This window comes from Pteronotus mesoamericanus, unplaced genomic scaffold, assembly GCF_021234165.1.
Source record: "Pteronotus mesoamericanus isolate MK-2021 breed Mesoamerican mustached bat unplaced genomic scaffold, CSHL_Meso_final contig_25, whole genome shotgun sequence".
Classification (NCBI taxonomy): Eukaryota; Metazoa; Chordata; class Mammalia; order Chiroptera; family Mormoopidae; genus Pteronotus; species Pteronotus mesoamericanus.
The window spans coordinates 38232568-38250669 of NW_026555105.1; the positions used below are offsets into that span (position 1 = coordinate 38232568).

Below are 18102 nucleotides of genomic sequence, written 5' to 3' on the forward strand. Positions count from 1 at the left end.
TCTTGACCAAATCAAGTTACAAGTACAGTCCAAATTCAAAGGATAGCTCCATCAAATCATGGAGGAGCTGAAAAACCCAATTCCAAAGGGCATGGACAGGGATGAATGAAGAATGGGGTAGTTTTTTTGTATTTCATCTCCAGCATCGGCTCCTTCACTAAAATGATAGAAAATAAATCAAGATATCACAAGCACTATGATTTTTATTCATATGAATTATTAAAGTCAAGTATATAAATATTTTTATCTACAAGTATTTTTCCTTTTGTAAAGATGACAATGCATATACAATCCTTACTTTTAATAGAAAAAAGATATGAAATGAAGCTTTTGATTTAGAAAGTCCACCTGGCAAACCCAAGATCTCCCTTGCTCTGTCATCTTTGCTACAGGCTTTGGCCAGCTGAGCCTTTGACATGACAGGATTTAATTTGAGGCCTGCTTCCCACAGTTTGTCATGTAATAAGGTCAGCAAACCTCAGGGCCTGTTGGCTGGTTGCATGTCAGATTTCTTTCTCTGATATTTTTATAAGAACTACAACCTTTGTATTCCTTTATGAAGAAGCCATCAAACCCCTACTTCACAGACATGTAAAGGTCCCCAAGTGTCTGTCCATACATTGCCACTGAGGTCACTTGAGAAATGAAAATCATGGCTGGGTACACCATCTTGGCCTCTGAAATCAGGTAGTCCTGGCTGACCTGCCAGTTTTATCTCATTGTCTACTCGATTTCAGCTAGTTGTTTGGAGATGGACTAATTAGCTGTTGAAAGCATGAGGCACTCAAGAGCTTGAGCTCTAGAGCCACATAGAACATGGAAACCTAGGTCTACCATGTGCAGGTATGACTTTGGACAAGATACTGAACTTGAGGGTCCTCAGGTTTTACACCCAACTTTTTCTGTCAGTGCTTATGATATAGGGCAGTGGAGATGGTGTGAGTTACTGAATTGGAACTTAAAGCTTGTGATGCATCAGACTTCAGTGTATGGAATAAGCATTCACTCGATGACAGCTCTTATTTTCAAGATTTTTTTTAATGAGTCCAACTGCACTTTAGTGAGCCTCTTAGCTATTTTTCAGTCTGAGTTATATGCCTGGCTCTGCCTTTTCAAAGGGGTCTCTACTGCCTTTCTTAGGCTAGGTCTGAAAGGCACAGTTTTAGTGGAAACAGCTGTAGGTTGCCATGAAGATGTCATTTCTGATTTGCACAGGGACTTTCCACATTTTGAAGGGGATAGCTTCTCCTCAGCAAAGGGACACTTGCCAAGCTTCGAAAGAGCTCTAAAATTGCTGAATCGTAGAAAGGCATTCTTGGACACAGAGCTCCCAAAAAAACCAGACCCTGTTTGTAATGAATTTGAATGCTTCCAGAGTTTCATATTACAGCCTCCCTATTGTATTCCCATGGGGAGTTCGTAGAGCTGTAACTACGGTTTGGATAATTGTGTTCAGTCCTCTTTCTGATCATGCTGGCCAAGTTTTAGTGGGGGGCAGTTGTTTTTCTGTCCCTAGGTACCTGTTTAATTTTGTTTTGTTTTTTTTCTCTGCTCAGCATCTGTGTGGGCGTTGGCACCATAGAAGGGAGCTTGTAAATAAATACACTTGATGAAGAATCCATGATAATATTTATTCATAAACTATCTCTGAGTCTATGTAATAATTTATAGGAAAACAAAATGTCATTTCCCTTAGTATTTAGCTGTTTAAAAATTCTGATATCTCCTGTTTTTTAAGGAGAAGTAAAAGGAACAGGTTAGCAAAACTGAACCTTAAGGTACTGCAGTATTAGAAGAAACAGAAATTGTTAAATAAATGTTGGAGTTCACATTTCACTTGGCCTCCATGTGGTGTTTCAGAGAGACCCTCCCTGATCTACCTGCTGGGTAGAAATGTGTTTTTAACCCATGACTGAGAGGTTTGCCAAGTACTGAGGGCTGAGGGCCAGAGACCAACATGGGTGAGGAGAGAGCTGAGCTGGAGATAGCCTTTGTCAGTCCTGATCATGAGGAAGTTGCTTGGGTGCAATTCTGAGTTAGTAACACTTTGTTTATCAGTCATGTTTAACCAACATAAAGGGAGGCAGAAGAGTTCCAGGTGGAACTTCAGTGAATTCTCTATAATCCCCAAAGGACTTTCTTATGATGGTTTGTGAAACAAGTAATGTTTGATGAAGTGACATTTTCACTGGGACCTTGCAGCTTTGCACATGTTTTGCAGCCCATCTCTGTCACTGGGACTTGGGGCATGTACAGAACCCAGGGAGTAGTCTCAGATCTTTAGTTTTGGGATTTTATAGGTTGAATTGTATTCTCCCCAAAAGACATGTTGGTGTCTCAATCTCCAGTACCTCAGAACATGACGTTATTTAGGCATAGGATCTCTGCAGAGTAATCAAGTTAAAATGATGTCATTGGAGTGGGCCCTAGTCCAGCACAACAGGTACCCTTTTAAAAAGGAGACATTTGGAGACAGACACACATGGGGAGAACACCATGTGAAGATAAAGGCAGAGATTAGGGGAATGCTTCTACAAGCTAAGGAACACCCAAGACTGGCAGCAAACCACCAGAAGCTAGGCGAGAGGCATTGGGCAACTTCTCCTTCACAGCCTTCAGAAGGGACCAACCCTGTAACACCTTGATCTTTGACTTCTAACCTCTAAAACTGTAACACAATAAATTTCAATTGTGTAAGCCACCCAATTTGTAGTATGTTTTTGAGGCAGGCCTAGTAAACTAATACAGTTGGCATCATGATAAAGTATGGATATTCCTACCCATACCCCTACTGGACAGTTTACACCACCCCCACAATCTGTGCAGGGACAAGGAGGGAGGTGGTGAAATAGCAATGATAGGAAGGATTTGGAGACCAGGTATATTTCCAGGTCACCTGAAATGAAGCTGGGAATGACTTGGCAACTAAGATTCATGTACTTCTAATAAGCACCCAGAAATAACATGACAGGTTCATATTTATGCCTCTTGCCATCTAGATTTTCTGTTTAAAACAATAATGGTAATATGAAAAGGTACAGTTTTATGGTGTGATTCATGGTGGGAGTGACATGACTGCACAGGGTAATGAATGTGTAGGACACATTTAGTCTTCACTGTCATGAACAAAGGAGTCATTGTGTCTGTGAGGGAATTGGGACTTGAGAAGGTACAGTGATTTGCAGAAAGTCAGTGTCAGAACAAGAGTTCAAATCCAGGACTCTTGACTTGCAGGTTCTGTGATCTCCCCACTGTTCTATAGGACAAGTGCACTTTTGCCTGGCTGGGATCACCCTGAGAGTTCTGAAAGCACTGACACCCTCACCACCCCAACAGGGGCTGAGTTAATTGGTCTGAGAGGTAGCCTGGTCATGACGATTTTTCAAATTTCCCAGACAGAGACCCGCCACAATAGGCAAACACACAAAGTATTCTAGATTAAAGTTAGTTTATTGAGAACTTTTTACAGAGGTTAGTGAGAATCACCTGGAAAATTTTTCCTTGAATACAAATTCTGCAGCCCCATTCAGGCATACTAGATCATAATTTCTAGGGGTGAATTCCAAGAGTCATGCCAAAGGTCCAAAGGTTTTTCGAGGATCTTACAAGTTTCTCTTCTAGAGGGATTCTAGGTGGGAAGCCCTCTGCTGTCTTCCTGTAAAGGCTGTGCTGTAACCCTGTATAGTGGCAAGGGAGCATGGCTGTCTGTTCACTTCATATATTCTAAAGGTAAATGTAATAGTGTAGCACTATAAAGGACCTGGGACGCGGAGATGAAGTAAATGCACCTTCACTCAATGACTCCTAGCCACTCAGGAACCCTGCCTTAGAACTTTACATGTTGTGGAAATCTGCCAAAAGAAAGCAGTTGCCTATTCCATAATCCCAGAGAACACAGCATTTTTTACATAATTTGGCTGATTTCTTGGTTCAGCAGATAAACTGAAGCCCATAGAGCACATGATCATCTATATGATCCCTGAGAAAGGAAATTTTCTCAGGGCTCCTAATGCCAACTGTGGTGTTTCCCTTATTGTCCCTGTACTTCTGACCATGTTCCTATCTAGCTGCAGTGCATTTGCCACATCTCTGAGAGATATGTTCAGGTTTTGGCCCATCTTGCAGGAATTGCCATAATGGGGTAATAAGCAAAGCTGTTCTTGACCAGGACCTAAGGGAATCTGCCCAGCAAGAGTGAGAACATGCTTCACAATGCATGGGTGAGGGTAAAGGGGGTCAAGGTTTCCATTCAAGATGTTCTGTGGAATGAAAGGTGTAGGCTTCTCTGCAAGGCCATCCACACCACCCTGTACAGTTCTTAATTCTGCATTCTATAGACCTGTGCATGTCATCTTGTATGTCAGGGACCCTCTGTCCTGGGGTAGTTTATCATTCAATGCAGAAAGGAGACCTTGGAGAGAGAGAATTATGTGGTAGAAATGAGCACAACATTTGGGATTGAAATCCTAAGGTTTAAATCTCAGCTCTACCCATTTATTACATTGGGTCAGCTGATTAGGCTCTCTGGACTTTGGTTTTTCTCATCTCTAATAATATCTACTTTGGGGGCATTTGTGAAGAGTAAATAAGATAGTGAGCATCAAAAGCACTTTAAACCTTTATAAAATAATAGTTATTATTGTTACTATTATTGGAATATTGGTCTACATTAGGCTGATTTGGAGACTCAGGGTGGGACATCAACTTTGGTTTGTACCTACAAGAACAGTTAAGTACTAATTTCTATTTGTGGGTCTGGCTATCTTGTGCCAGCCTTCAAATAATTTAGTAATATAATGCCCTTTATAGTGAATTAAGCTGATTAGCATTCGGTTCTCCTGAGGCTTATAATCCAAGACAGAAAATATTGGCAGTGACACAGGTGACTGGGCCATTGGCCAGAGCACATCCATTAATTAATCAGTCTTTATGTCTTGCCCAAGCACTGTGGAAACTAGAATGGAGCCATAGCACCTATACTCTGCCCTAGATACCTCATCATGGTAAGTGTCTGCTGAATTGGCCATGTTAATCTTTGTGCAGATCAGATGATCAGATTTAAGATCATATTCAATTATAGATCAATAATACATTAGAATAATGGGTGATCATTAAAAATTAGGTTACCGAATATTAAGTGTGATGGGGACATACTGGTGATAAATTTTCTGATGCAAAAACATGTTATTATATGGAAATATATGTACTAAATGTTAAGAGTGGGTTTCTGGTGACAGAAGGTATTTTTATTTTCATCTTTGTAACTATTGATATTTTTCTAAGAAATGCTAATTCTACATGATGACTGTGGCTTCCCAGAAGAGGTAACACTTGGGTTGGCTCTTGAATGGATGTGTAGGAGTTTTAAAAGGCAGAAGAGCCATCCTGAGGGATAGGATTAGCATTAGTGGAGGTGGAGAAAAGCCTATGTCCTGTTCTGGAAATAGCCAGCAGTTCAGGCTGGACAGCATATAGATGGTCAAGTAGTTTATGTTTGCAGTGAGGTGTGGCTGGAACAGAAGGAAGGATTTGGGAATGCTGGGAAACAATATTGGGTAAGTTCAGTGAAGACAGATTGTGGAGAACTTTATAGACCTGGTAATAGATTTCTCACCCATAAAGGGAAAGGGGATTTGGAAATAACTTTACAGGTATTGTATACTTGGTAATAATATTGGATCTGAAGGGGGCTTTCCCATGCCATGTTTTTCAAAGTCATTGGATCTTCAACATCACCTATAGCCAATACTGATCTGGAAGTATTTTGGACCTCCATTTTGCCATAGTCATGGAAATAAGCCCTGGGCTCTGAGCGTGGAAAGACTCGTAGTGGACTTCACTACTAAACATTGGTCTTTGGGGTTGGGGAAAAGCAGCTAAGTGTATATGTGGAAACCTCCTCCTCCAGTGAATAAACAGGGTAGTGGTTGATGATAGAGAGAGCATTGGGCATAAGACAATAAAATATATTACTACATCATTTAAAAATGTGTTTGCCTCTTAATTTAATTTTTTGTTACTTCATTATTTTTGAAGCTTATTGATGTGGTTGAGATATATACCTGGATGGGTTTCTAGTAGAACCACCAGATTGTCTTTGAACAGTGGTTACAGAGATTCTGAATCCTAATTTATGCATCTGTAGATAGAGTGAAACCAGTTATAGCTTTGCATATGTGCATGGTTTGGCCTTGGGTTAGGTTTCCCAAGAATCAGACTCTGAGAGCAGGGTCTGAGTTCAACTGGTTTATTTGGGAGAAGATCCAAAGAAGCACTTGTAGGGGAGTGGGAAGTGAGACAGGCAAGGGAAGGAAGCCAACAAAGGACACAATAATTAGTGGGTCACTTCTTCAGATTCAACTCACTGGGGATCATCGGGAATCTGCACAGACTGCATGCCAGGTTATCTTCCTTAAGGGCTAGGGACACCAGGAAACATTTATTAATGAACTATTGTCCACTATTGATTGAGAGTTACTTGTAGGGGAATTAATTCCCTAGCACGCCTGTCCTTCTCCACATAATGGTCTGAACTTGCTCTGTGGCCAGAGAAAGCCCTCAGACATGGAAGAGTAGGTGCCAATGGAATATGGCTGAAGCACCCATTACTTTATGTCACATGGACCACTTAGCAGTAAAAATAATGATGAGAAACTAGATGTTTTTCCCCCTAAGGTTAGAAACAAAAAAAGAATGTCCACTCTCACCACTCCTTTTCAAAATCATATTGGAAGTTCTAGACAATGCGGTAAGATAAAGAAATAAAAGTATACAGGTTTGGAAGGAAGAAATAAAACTGTCTCTACAGATGTCATGATTGCCTATGTAGAAAATCCCCCAAGAAAGGAGGCAAGAGCATACAGTGGACTAAAGACACTCTTCAATAAATGGGGTTGGGAAAATTGAACAGGTACATCAAAAAGATGAAACTAGACCACCAACTTATACCATACACAAAAATAAAGTCAAAATGTATAAAAGACTTAAATGTGAAGTCACAAAACCATAAAAATCCTAGATTAAAACATAAGCAGTAAAATTTCAGACATCTCTCTAGCAATATTTTTGCAACTATATCTCCTAGGGCAAGGGAAATAAAGGAAAAAATAAACAAATGAGACTATATCAAATTTAAAAGCTTCTGCACAGCAAAAGAAATCATCTACAAAATGAAAAGGGAACCCACTGTATGGGAGAACATATTTGCCAATGATACATTGGACAAGGGTTTAATCTCCAAAATATATAAATAATTTATATAACTCAACACCAGGAAGACAAGTAATCCAATTAAAAAATGGGCAAAGGACCTGAATAGACACTTCTCCAAAGAGGACATACAGATCGCCAAAAGACATGAAAAAATGCTCAGTGTCACTAATCATCAGAGAGATGGAAATCAAAACTATAGTAAGGTATCACCTCACACCTGTCAGAACAGCTATCAATAAATCAACAAACAAGTGCTGGCTTAGGATGTAGAGAAAAGGGAACCCTAGTGCAGTGTTGGTGGAAATGCAGACTGGTGCAGCCACTGTGGAAAACATTATGGAGTTTCCTCAAAAAATTAAAAATGGAACTGCCTTTTGATCCAGTGGTTCCACTTCTGGGAATACATCTTAAGAATCCCAAAACACCAATTCAAAAGAATATATGTTCCTCTATGTTCATTGCAGCATAATTTATGATAGCCAAGATCTAGAAACAGCTCAAGTGCACATCAGTAGGCGAGTGGATAAGAAAGCTGTGGTATATTTACCCAATGGAATGTTATGTGGCTATAAAAAAAAAAAAAAAAAGGAAATCTTAACCGTTTGCAACAGCATGGATGAACCTGGAGATTATTATGCTAAATGAAATAAGCCAGTCAGAGAAAGATATATATTGGGTTGGCCAAAAAGTTTGTTTTTTCCATAAGATGGCTTTAGTAGTGCTTAGTTGTCTTTAACTTCATTCAAAACAATTTTGTTATATTATATTGTGACAGCTATTATATCAACATGCATTTTAAAAAAACTAACCAAATTGGTGAATTGTGTAACCATTTTAATATTGAAGATGAAAGAAAATATGCAATATTTTCAGCATGTTATATTTCATTATTTCAAGAAAAGTAAAAATGCAACTGAAATGTAAAAAAAACAGAATTATGTAGTGTATGGAGAAGCTGCTATGACTGAAGTAAGGTTTTTAAATCATATGTCTAATAAAGGCTTGTAGATAGATTTAAAAAAGTGGTTTGTGAAGTTTTGTGCTGGAAATTTCTCACTGATGATGCTCCACGGTCTAGTAGACCAGGTGAAGTTGATAGCCATCAAATTGAGACATTGAGAACAGTGTTCCACCACATGGGAGATAGCTGACAGACTCAAAATATCCAAATAAATAATAAAGTTACTGGTAAAAATGAAAAATGTGTCTTTTATTCTATAGAAAATACTAAATGAACTCTTTGGCCAACTCAGTACCATATGATCTCTCTTATATGTGGAATCTAATGAACAAAATAAACTGATGAACAAAATAAAAACAGAGGCATGGATACATGAAGCAGACTGACAGCTGTCAGAGGAGAGTGTGGGGGGAAGACTGGATGAAAGAAGATGAAGGGATTAGCCAAAGAACATACATGCACAACCCATGAATATGGACAATGTGGTGATGGCTAGAGTGAAGGGAGGGCAAGGGCAGGAAGGGGAGGTGTGCTAGGTAGGGGGGATGGAGGCATCTGTACTAGTGTAAATAATAAAAATAAAGTTAAAAAATAAAATAGAATTACAAAACTCTAAAAATATTCATTGAACTATGTGATTGTAGCAAAGTTTCAGGATGCAAGAATACAAAAGTCAGTTGCTTTTCTGTATGTTAGTATTGTGTAATTGGAATTTGAAATTAAAAGCACATCACCATTCAGGGGTGCCCAGCCCAAGGCCCATGGTCCGCATGTGGCCCAGGATGGCTGTGCATGTGGCCCAACACAAAATCATAAATTTACTTAAAACATTATGAGATTGTTTTTGTGAATACATATCGCAATGTATGTAATGTGTGACCCAAGACAACAACTCTTCTTCTAGTGTGGCCCAGAGACAGCAAAAGATTGGACACCCATGATACATTAGCATGAAAATAATCAAAGAACTAAGTAAATGGAGATATATTGTATATTTATGGATAAGAAGATTCAATAGTGTTAAGATGTCAGCTCTTCCCAACTTGATCCTGACTAGATTCAATGAAATCCCAATCAAAATCCAAGGCAGTGATTCTGTGGATATCAACATAATTATTCTAAATTTTATATGGAGAGGCAAAACACTCAGAATAGCCAACTCAATATTGAAGGAGATGAACAAAATCAGAAGGCTGACACTACATGACTACAACCTTTACTATAAATCTACAATAATCAAGATAATGTGTTATTCACCTGAATCTAATATAATGCTTCTTGTCAATTATTAATGGGTTTTTGTTTATTAAAAAAAGAGTGCGATATTGGTGAAAGAATAGGCAAATAGATCAATGGAGAAGAGTAGAGAGCTCCAAATTGGAAACAAGCAAGATGTCTTTCAGTGGGGAAATGGATAAGGAAACTATGGTACATCCACATGATGGAATATTATTCAGCAATAAGAAGACATGAGCTACCAATCCACAGAAGGCATGGAGGAACCTTAAAAGTATATGGCTAAGTGAAAGAATCCAATCTGAAAGGGTGACATACTGTATGATTACAAGTATATGACATTCTTGAAAAGGCAAAATTATAGTGACAGTGAAAATATCAGTGGTTACTCAGGATAGATGAAGGAAAATATAAATAGGAGAAGATTTATCCACCTATATAAGATCTTTAGGGTGGTGACACTATTCCATATGATACTGAGTGGTGGATACATGACATTATGCATTTGTCAAAACCCATGAAATTGTACAACACAAAGAGTGAACCCTTATGTAAACTATGGAACTTAGATAATAATGTATCAATATTGGTACACCTGTTGTTACAAATGTACAACAGTAATACTAATGTAAATAATAGGAGAAAGTGGAGTGGGGAGATCAGGGGGAACATGGGAACTCTCAGTTGCACATCTTGCTCTATTTTTCTGTAAACCTAATAGACTTTAAAAAGTCTATTAATAATTAAAAATAATAAAAAACTATTATTTAGATTGGTGTTTTAAAAATTAATATTTGTGAATAATTAACTTATAAAATTATTTGTAGAACAGAGTCCAGATTTTGCCCATAAAAAGTGATTTTAGTGTGAAAGGTGAAAGGGTGATCTTATGGAAATCAAAACTACTATGTTTGGGGACTTGTATGAAGCAGTGAGAGTCATTCATGCCTGAGTCCCATCCCAGCCTGTCTCTTAGGAGCTGTTGGACTTTAGATAAGTTATAACTCCGCTTAGACTTATCTGCAATGTGCAGGTGGAAAGACCTACTCAATGGGTTGGTTGTGAAGGTGAAGGAAGATAATAACTGTAAAATGGTTAGAGAACACAGTGCATGGAGCTCAGTTCTTTCCCACCATCACCCTGCCTCCAAACCTCTCAAGGTTCTGTAGAGTATATTTCTATTTGATTCAATCACAGGTTGTGTCATCTTTGGCTTATGTTCTATGGCCAGGCTGCCAACCAGTGACAGATAGCTACTCAGGCAGGTCACAATAAGGTGATAATTAACCTTGCTCCCCCAGGACATTTATTCAGGCTCTGCTAGAAAGCAGGAGCTCCCCATGAGGGGTTTCAGTTTCACATTGAGGCACTCCAAACATTCTTTACAGGCTGGCAAAGGCACTTCACACTTCATATGGGAGTCCTGAGAATATTTGTTTTTTACAGGGAGAATTGGGAATTCCCAGCTGATTGGAAGGTTCTGTTTACTCTCATTTTGGCACTTCAGATAGACTCTCATAGCTGCAGTCGTATCTGTACTAGCCATCAGTTTGTAATAGGAGGTAAATTATCACTGTTCTGTACAGTGCAGATAAAGATTATTTCCTTCTAGAAAGTTCTGTCCAACAGCATAGGTAAGGAATAGTCTGTCTCTCTCACTAGGTACCCTTTGATCTTCTGCATGCATCTCCTCTTTGCTCTTTGTTAGGCAACCACCCAATTCTGGCCCTCAATGTCTATTAACATGTGGATAGTTTGCTAGAGTTGTCCTTTAGCAAGACTGGCATAAAACACTATGCTTTTATCTGGCTTTCCAAATGACAATGCTACTCCTCTGCTTGGTACTCAAGCCCTCAGCAGGACTCCAGTTCACTTGTGCCACTTATCTCTTCCCATTCATTCCTAAGCATGTGCCCAGAGTGTATGGTGTGTGCACACCAGGTGACTTGGTATTTGGGGAGCTCATCAGTCCCCTTCATGTCTCTGTGCCGGGTCTCATTTCATTCCACTCTTAGTGTAGTCTCCCTCATCTCCATCTGTCCTAGTCAAAATATCCTCCGTGATTTGGCACACCTCTCAAATATCACCTCCTCAAAGAAGTTCTTCACAGTCACCAACCAGACACAGTGTTTCGCTCAGAAACAAGTACCACTTGTAGTTTTCTCTCCTTTGCGACACCTAGCACATCCTAGTTCATACCGAATTTTCCTACTTGCATTAGCTATCCTCACTTCTTCTGGAATATATGTTCCTTTTCAGGACAAGTACTCTGTCTCCTTCATTTGTGCAGGCTAGCCCAGTGCTTTGCCAAGCAATACACATTTGGTGAATTGTCAGAACCTCTGGTAAGAAACAATCTCGAGTCACTTCTCCAAGTTCTTTTCTCAAACCACAGGGAATAGCCAGCACACTTACACTGACTCCACATAGGGAAAGCCTGCAGAATCTCTGCCTCAATCCCCCATCTCTGTGCTTCTTGACCAGCATTGAGCCACAGTCGTCACATGTTCTCTTCTGCAGACTAAGGGGAATGGATTGTGAGTGGACATTGCTGATGGCCAACTGTGTCCCTCAGGCATTATTTTTCAGGTTTGGGTTACTCTCTTCTCACTGCCTGAACCTGAGCCTCTTTGCCTGAGGGTTTTTGGAGGTTCTCCAAAACCTGGAGAGACCAATCTGCCTGCCCCACAAAGCAGACCAGAAGTACTAGGGAACAAATCCCCCACTCCGGGAACCATGCTCACCCAAGAATAGACCCCAGCTCCCTAACCTGTTCAGTGGGATTGCTCTGAGGCACATGCTGTATCTATTGTCCCAGAGTTCCCCAGGAAGACATAGCTTTAGTTGCCCACAGAATACTAGCTTGGTAACTTAAGCTTTGGTTGGCTGCCTTCTTTGCCTGCCCCACTTCCTTACTATTGGGGTTCCCTTCACTCCTAATAAACTAGCTGCCTTCAATCTTTGTTTCTTGTTTTGCTTCTGGAGAATGCAAATTATTATTGAATGACTGCTCTGTAAGCTTTATTTCTGACATTCTAGCTTCTTTGGTTTTGCCATCCTTTGATTTGCTGTGGTTGGTGTTTTGGCCATGCAGTTTGCTATCTGGGAGGCATATGTCCCTAAGCTCTTAGGTGATTGCCTTGTTCATGTCACAGGGTAATCCTCATAAGTGACATGTTCAACCAGAGGCCCAGGAGGATGAGAAACATGCCTTGAGAGTGTGAGCACAATTGGAGGTCCCAGGAGTTCTGGAGAAAAAGGCACAGAGAAGTTCTTGGCTTCCATAGCCCTACCTTAAGCCAGGGATTACTGAGAGTTACCAGCTCTGCTGTTCCTAAAGTATGAATTCATAGCTGTAGATTTCTATATGAAAAATGGGAAATACTTTTTTAATGTCAAATTTCATTTTGTTCTCTAGTTGTTAAAAGGAGCATTTAATTAAAATAGAGTTGGAAGAGATCCAAGTTACTTGGAAAAATTTCTTTTATAGATTTAATTTTTATCAAAATTTTCTTGTGCTTTTATTTCCTTAATTTTTGCTCTCTTATCCCCTCTTTTCATTGTTTTCCTTCCTTTCTGTCTGCCTGTTTTTCTTTCCACCTGAGAATATGCTTATTGATTTTAGAGAGCAGGGAAGGGAGGGAAAGAAAGAGGGAGAGAAACATTGATGTGAGAGAAACATTAGTCAGTTGCCTCTTGCATATGCCCCCACCGGGGAACTGAACCTGTAACCCAGACATGTGCCCTGACTGGGTATTGAAACCATGACTTTTTGGTTTACAAGACAATGTTCCAACCAACTGAGCCACAGTGGTTCCAGGGGACTGCCTCTTTTTTATCACTTATTTTTGTGTGTGTGTTATTGTATTTAGATAATGTTAGATTTTTTCTTAAATACATATACAAATTTGATTTAACTGTTTAGCCTTTGAACTCATTAGATTTTTCTAAACAAAAAAGTGCAAATATGTAGCAACATATTTCCTCCACTGCTCTTGACAGACATCAGTAATCAATCACAGCGCCCTTCTCAACCCAAAGCTCCAGGAAGCTATTGCCAATTGGTTGGTCTTAGACAGGAGAACTTTTGTGATATGATGTACATGATTAAATTAGGGAGACCAGATTAGGCAGGTACTGGATATGGCTGTTTCTTTCACCTATCCTTTATTAGGAGAGTGTAGGAAGCAAGCAGAGTTCTAGGACAACTTGTCTCTAGGTTGTGAGTGAGCCTTGGGTGAAGCTCTGTGCTAAGAGAACTCCAAGAGAGAGGAGAGCCATAAGCTGAGTTTTCCACTCACCTCTGTCCAAGCCCGAGTGACAGTTTAATAAAGACCTTGAACAATATGTATAAATGGTATTCTCACCTTTTCACTCCTCCTGTGGACTTTATACATATTATTGCTACCCACTTTCCTCATGAACTAGTCCTTGGGTTCTTTGATTATTGATGCTACCCTCATCTCCCATCGAATGCTTTGACATTTGGCTGCCTCTGAGATGGTCTTCCAGAGTCAGGTGAGACCTGGTCTTGACTGAGTCTTCTCAGGAAGGCAGAGCATAGACATTTTCTCCACACTTAAGACTCATCAGTCTTACTCAGAAACCTGGCCTCGACATGTAGGTATATCTCACTGCTGCTCTACCAACTCCGCCCATGGGTGTGGGCACATTTCCCCTCTTGCCCACTTTTCCAGAGTCAAAGCTCACTCTTGCTATTTTATCTCTATTTCACTTATACATCATGGATTAGTCAGTATCAGGACCAACCCATGGGACTCAGCTGCTTGTTCTAAAGTCCTGATGTGTGACTCAATAGGACCTTCATCCTTCTACTTACTAGCCACCACCATTTCTGGCTTCTTATCCCAACTTGTCCTTATGTCCCAGCCTGAAAACAAACTTGGAGAGCTTCTCCAGTGTGTGTTGGATAACCTGAGTGATTAGCTTCTTGGCATCCTTCTTGTACATAAGCAGGGGTGGCAACATTTGTCACCCTGTGCCTCCCTAAAATTCTTCTCCTGGGGTGAGTATTGCTATCTTTATGCCTTTGACACTCTTAGTAGAAGTTTAGCTTTGTCTAACTCTCTTCTGTACACTTCCCAAGGCTTCAGAAAATGCCTTGTTTCATTGCTCAGTTACCTCAGTTTCCCCCAGGTGATTAGTTGGGGACAGGCTGGACACTATAATATCCAGAGATACCATGGATTTAAACAAGCACAGAAGGTGTGGGAAAACTGCTTCAGTTACTCTTCACACTTCCATGACCAGAGAGCCTGGCTTCAAAAGATCTTATCCTTTGTGTCATGAACACATCAGGAAGGACAGGGTGTCACACATGCTTATTTCTGGGTCTGGGATTCCTAGAAGTAGAGCCTGAGATGGGGATTCATGAGCACATTTTTATTGAGCGAGAGCGTTTGGGAGAAACATAAACGAGGGAGAGAAGCATGACATGTCAGGGAAAGGGGCCAAAAAAAAAAAAAATGCCGTCACGGCAGGTTCAGCTATGAACAGATCCAGTGCAGGGAAAGTAAGTCCTTTAGCTAAATCACACCCAGGATTATCCCTGCATGGGTCAAGGGACCTTGTCATCTGTGCTTATACCAATCAGTCATTGAACACCCTGGAGGATGGGGGGAATACAGCCTTCCAGGCAGCAGTTCAGTGGACAGAGTCCTAACTTTTGCCCCAGCAGCTAGGGGATGCAGTACCAGCCACTAAAGGAGATCCAGACCAGCAGCAGAGGCAGTGACTACCCCAAGTCTTGCTCTAGTAGATGGAAGCTAACTCTTATTGAAAGGCTGCTGTACATAGATGTGTGGACAGCTTCCACAGCCATGTCCTCATTTAATTCTTAAAACAACCTATGATCACATTATTTTCCCTCAGTGGGATTCAGAAGCTTTCTAAGGTCTGAGAAACAACAAAGGAAGAGTCAGGGTTTGAGCCCACGTCCTTCTTCTCCCTTGGTTTCTCTCCCTGAAGCCCCAGTTCACTGCATTGAACCTCACTGCTAAACTGCACCAATGACCCCTGTTACAACATGGAGTCTCAGCCGTTAATGGGGGAAAAAAACACTGTATAGGAACCTCCTAGAAAGCATTTTCAGAAAATCATCTTTTAAAGTCTTTAAGCCTCTCTTTTAGGCTTATTTGCTTTATTTATACAGTTACACATATAGAAGCTAGAAAAAACTTCTTTGCTTCTGAAACAAGCCCACAATAGACTCAGATCACCAATTTGGGTAAACTACAGGTGGGGGGAGGCTGAAGGTCTGCTATGAAGGAAGAAACAATTTAATCACAGCAATTAAAAAAGCAGCAGCAGCCTTGGACCATTTAGTGGAGAAACACCTGCAGTTTAACATGCTTTAGTAGGCTTTAAGAGTGTCATTATATGACATCCCAGAATTAACTGGAATTCATTTGCTCATTTTTCAACAGACTTCTATTGAGTACCTACCATCTGCCTGATACTATGCTAGAGATGCAAGGACTATTGAGACATGGTCCTTGTCCACAAAGATTTTGCATCATAAAAGCTGCTTCAAGAGGAAGCAAGAGACAAAAGCAAGAGCCTTCCCTGAGCAAGGTCCTTTATCACATTTACAAGATGAATAAAATTATATGACCTGATAAGTTCATGAAAAGATGCTCTACACCATTAATCATCAGGGAAATGAAAATTAAAACTAGAATGAGATGCTACCTGCACACTCACTAGAATGACTCAAATTTAAAAGCTGACAATGCCAAGTGTGGGCAAGGATGTAGAGTCATTTGAACTCAAATATATGGTTGATGGAAATGTAAAATGGTGGGGTCACTTTGGAAAAACAGTCTTAAAGTTTCTTATAAGTTAAACATACACTTACCATATGACCAAACCATTGCACACTTAGGTATTTACTCCAAATAAGTGAAAAATATGGTCATAAAAAATTCATGCATGTGAATATTAATAGCAATTTTATTCATAATACCCCCAAACAGGAAAAAATGTGTATGTCCATCAACTGGTAAAGGAATAAACAAATAGGGGTGCATCCATGTAAATGGATAAATACATAGGGGTCCATCCATGCAATCATCAGTCTGAAGGAACCACTGAAACACATAGCCTCACAAATGGATCTCAAGAACATCTCATACTAAATGAAAGAAGCTAAACACAAAAAGAATGCATGCTATATAATCCCATTTGTATAAAATTTTAGAAAACGCATACTAATCTATAGGGACAGAAAACAATTCAGTGGATACATGGGGTCCAGGAGTAGGAATGGATGCATTACAAAGGGGTACAGGGAAACTTTGGGAGGTGATGGAATTGTACACATATTTATTATTTTTGTGTTTTTAGTTTTAATTGAAATATATCTGACATATAACACTGTACATATTTAAGGTGTTCATGTTGATTTGATACATTTATATATTGTAATATGACTGCCATTGTAGCAACAGTTAGCACCTCCATCACTTCACATAATTATCAGGGGTTTTTTTGTGTGGTGGGAATAATTAAAATCTAATCTTTTGTGGTGGTGGGAAAATGGAGACAAAAATATTTGTACAATAAAAAAAAATCTAGTCTTTTAGCGAGTTTGATAGTTATGGTAAAATATAAGGTCTGTTTGGAAAAAGTCAACCTTTGTTAATATAATGAGAATGGTTTGCAAGACATCAATGTTACCCGGCAGCCAAGGAAAGTGGACGGGAATGTGCATGGGTGAACAATGATGACTTCACTGTACTAGTCAGTGGTGGTAATAGATGTTACTGAGTGAGCATGTGTACTGTGCCGCCGTCACATTCAAAATGACTGAGCAAGTAGAGCAATGAATCTGTATCAAATTTTGTGTGAAGCTTTAACATTCCTCTGCAGAAACTATTTGGATGGTTCAAAAGGCTGCAACTATGGGCTACTGGTGATTGGCAGCTTCATTACCACAATGTGCCCATTCATGCATCATGCAGCTTTTTGAAACATTAAATCACCCAGGTGACTCAGCCCTGCTACAGCCCATATTTAGTCCCCTGTGACTTCTGGCTTTTCCCAAAACTAAAATCACCTTTGAAAGGGAAGAGATTTCAGATAGTCTGTGAGATTCAGGAAAATACGATGGAGCAGCTGATGTTGATTGGGAAAACTGTGTGTGGTCCCAAGGTGCCTACTTTGAAGGGGGGACTAAGGCGTCATTTTCCTATGTACAATGTTTCTTGTATCTTGTATCTTCTTTAATATATGTCTCTATTTTTCATAGTACATGGCTGGATACCTTCTGGACAGACCTCATATAAATGGCTGCAGTTTACCGTACATAAATTATACATTAATAAAGTTGATTTTAAAAGCACCCAAAAGCATGCTAAGCACATAGCAAATGCTCAGTAAAAGGTGGATTTTAAAAAATAACCACCAGCCTTTGCTCCTAAGATAAGTAACTTTTCCATGGGCAGCAGTGACAAATACATACTCCCCAAGATCTTCCATGTTGGGCAGAAATGCTGACCCATCTCCCTTCTCAGTAGGGTCTGAGCTGTGGAGAAGGCTGCTTCCTGCCAGAAGCAATTATGTTCTCGTTTTCATCTGGGCATCCTTAAGACTCAGGTTCAGACTTCCAAGGCCTGGCCACACCTTGGGCTGGGCTGAGTCCGGAAACCAGGTGGCTCCGCATGCCTCTGGTC

The 18102-nt window shown here is 40.0% G+C and overlaps 1 protein-coding gene across 1 annotated transcript in view; it reads left to right on the plus strand.

Moving 5' to 3' along the window:
* Positions 1 to 18102, plus strand: part of SLC24A3 (solute carrier family 24 member 3) — a 545985-nt gene that overhangs the window by 116960 nt on the left and 410923 nt on the right. The window lies entirely within an intron of this gene.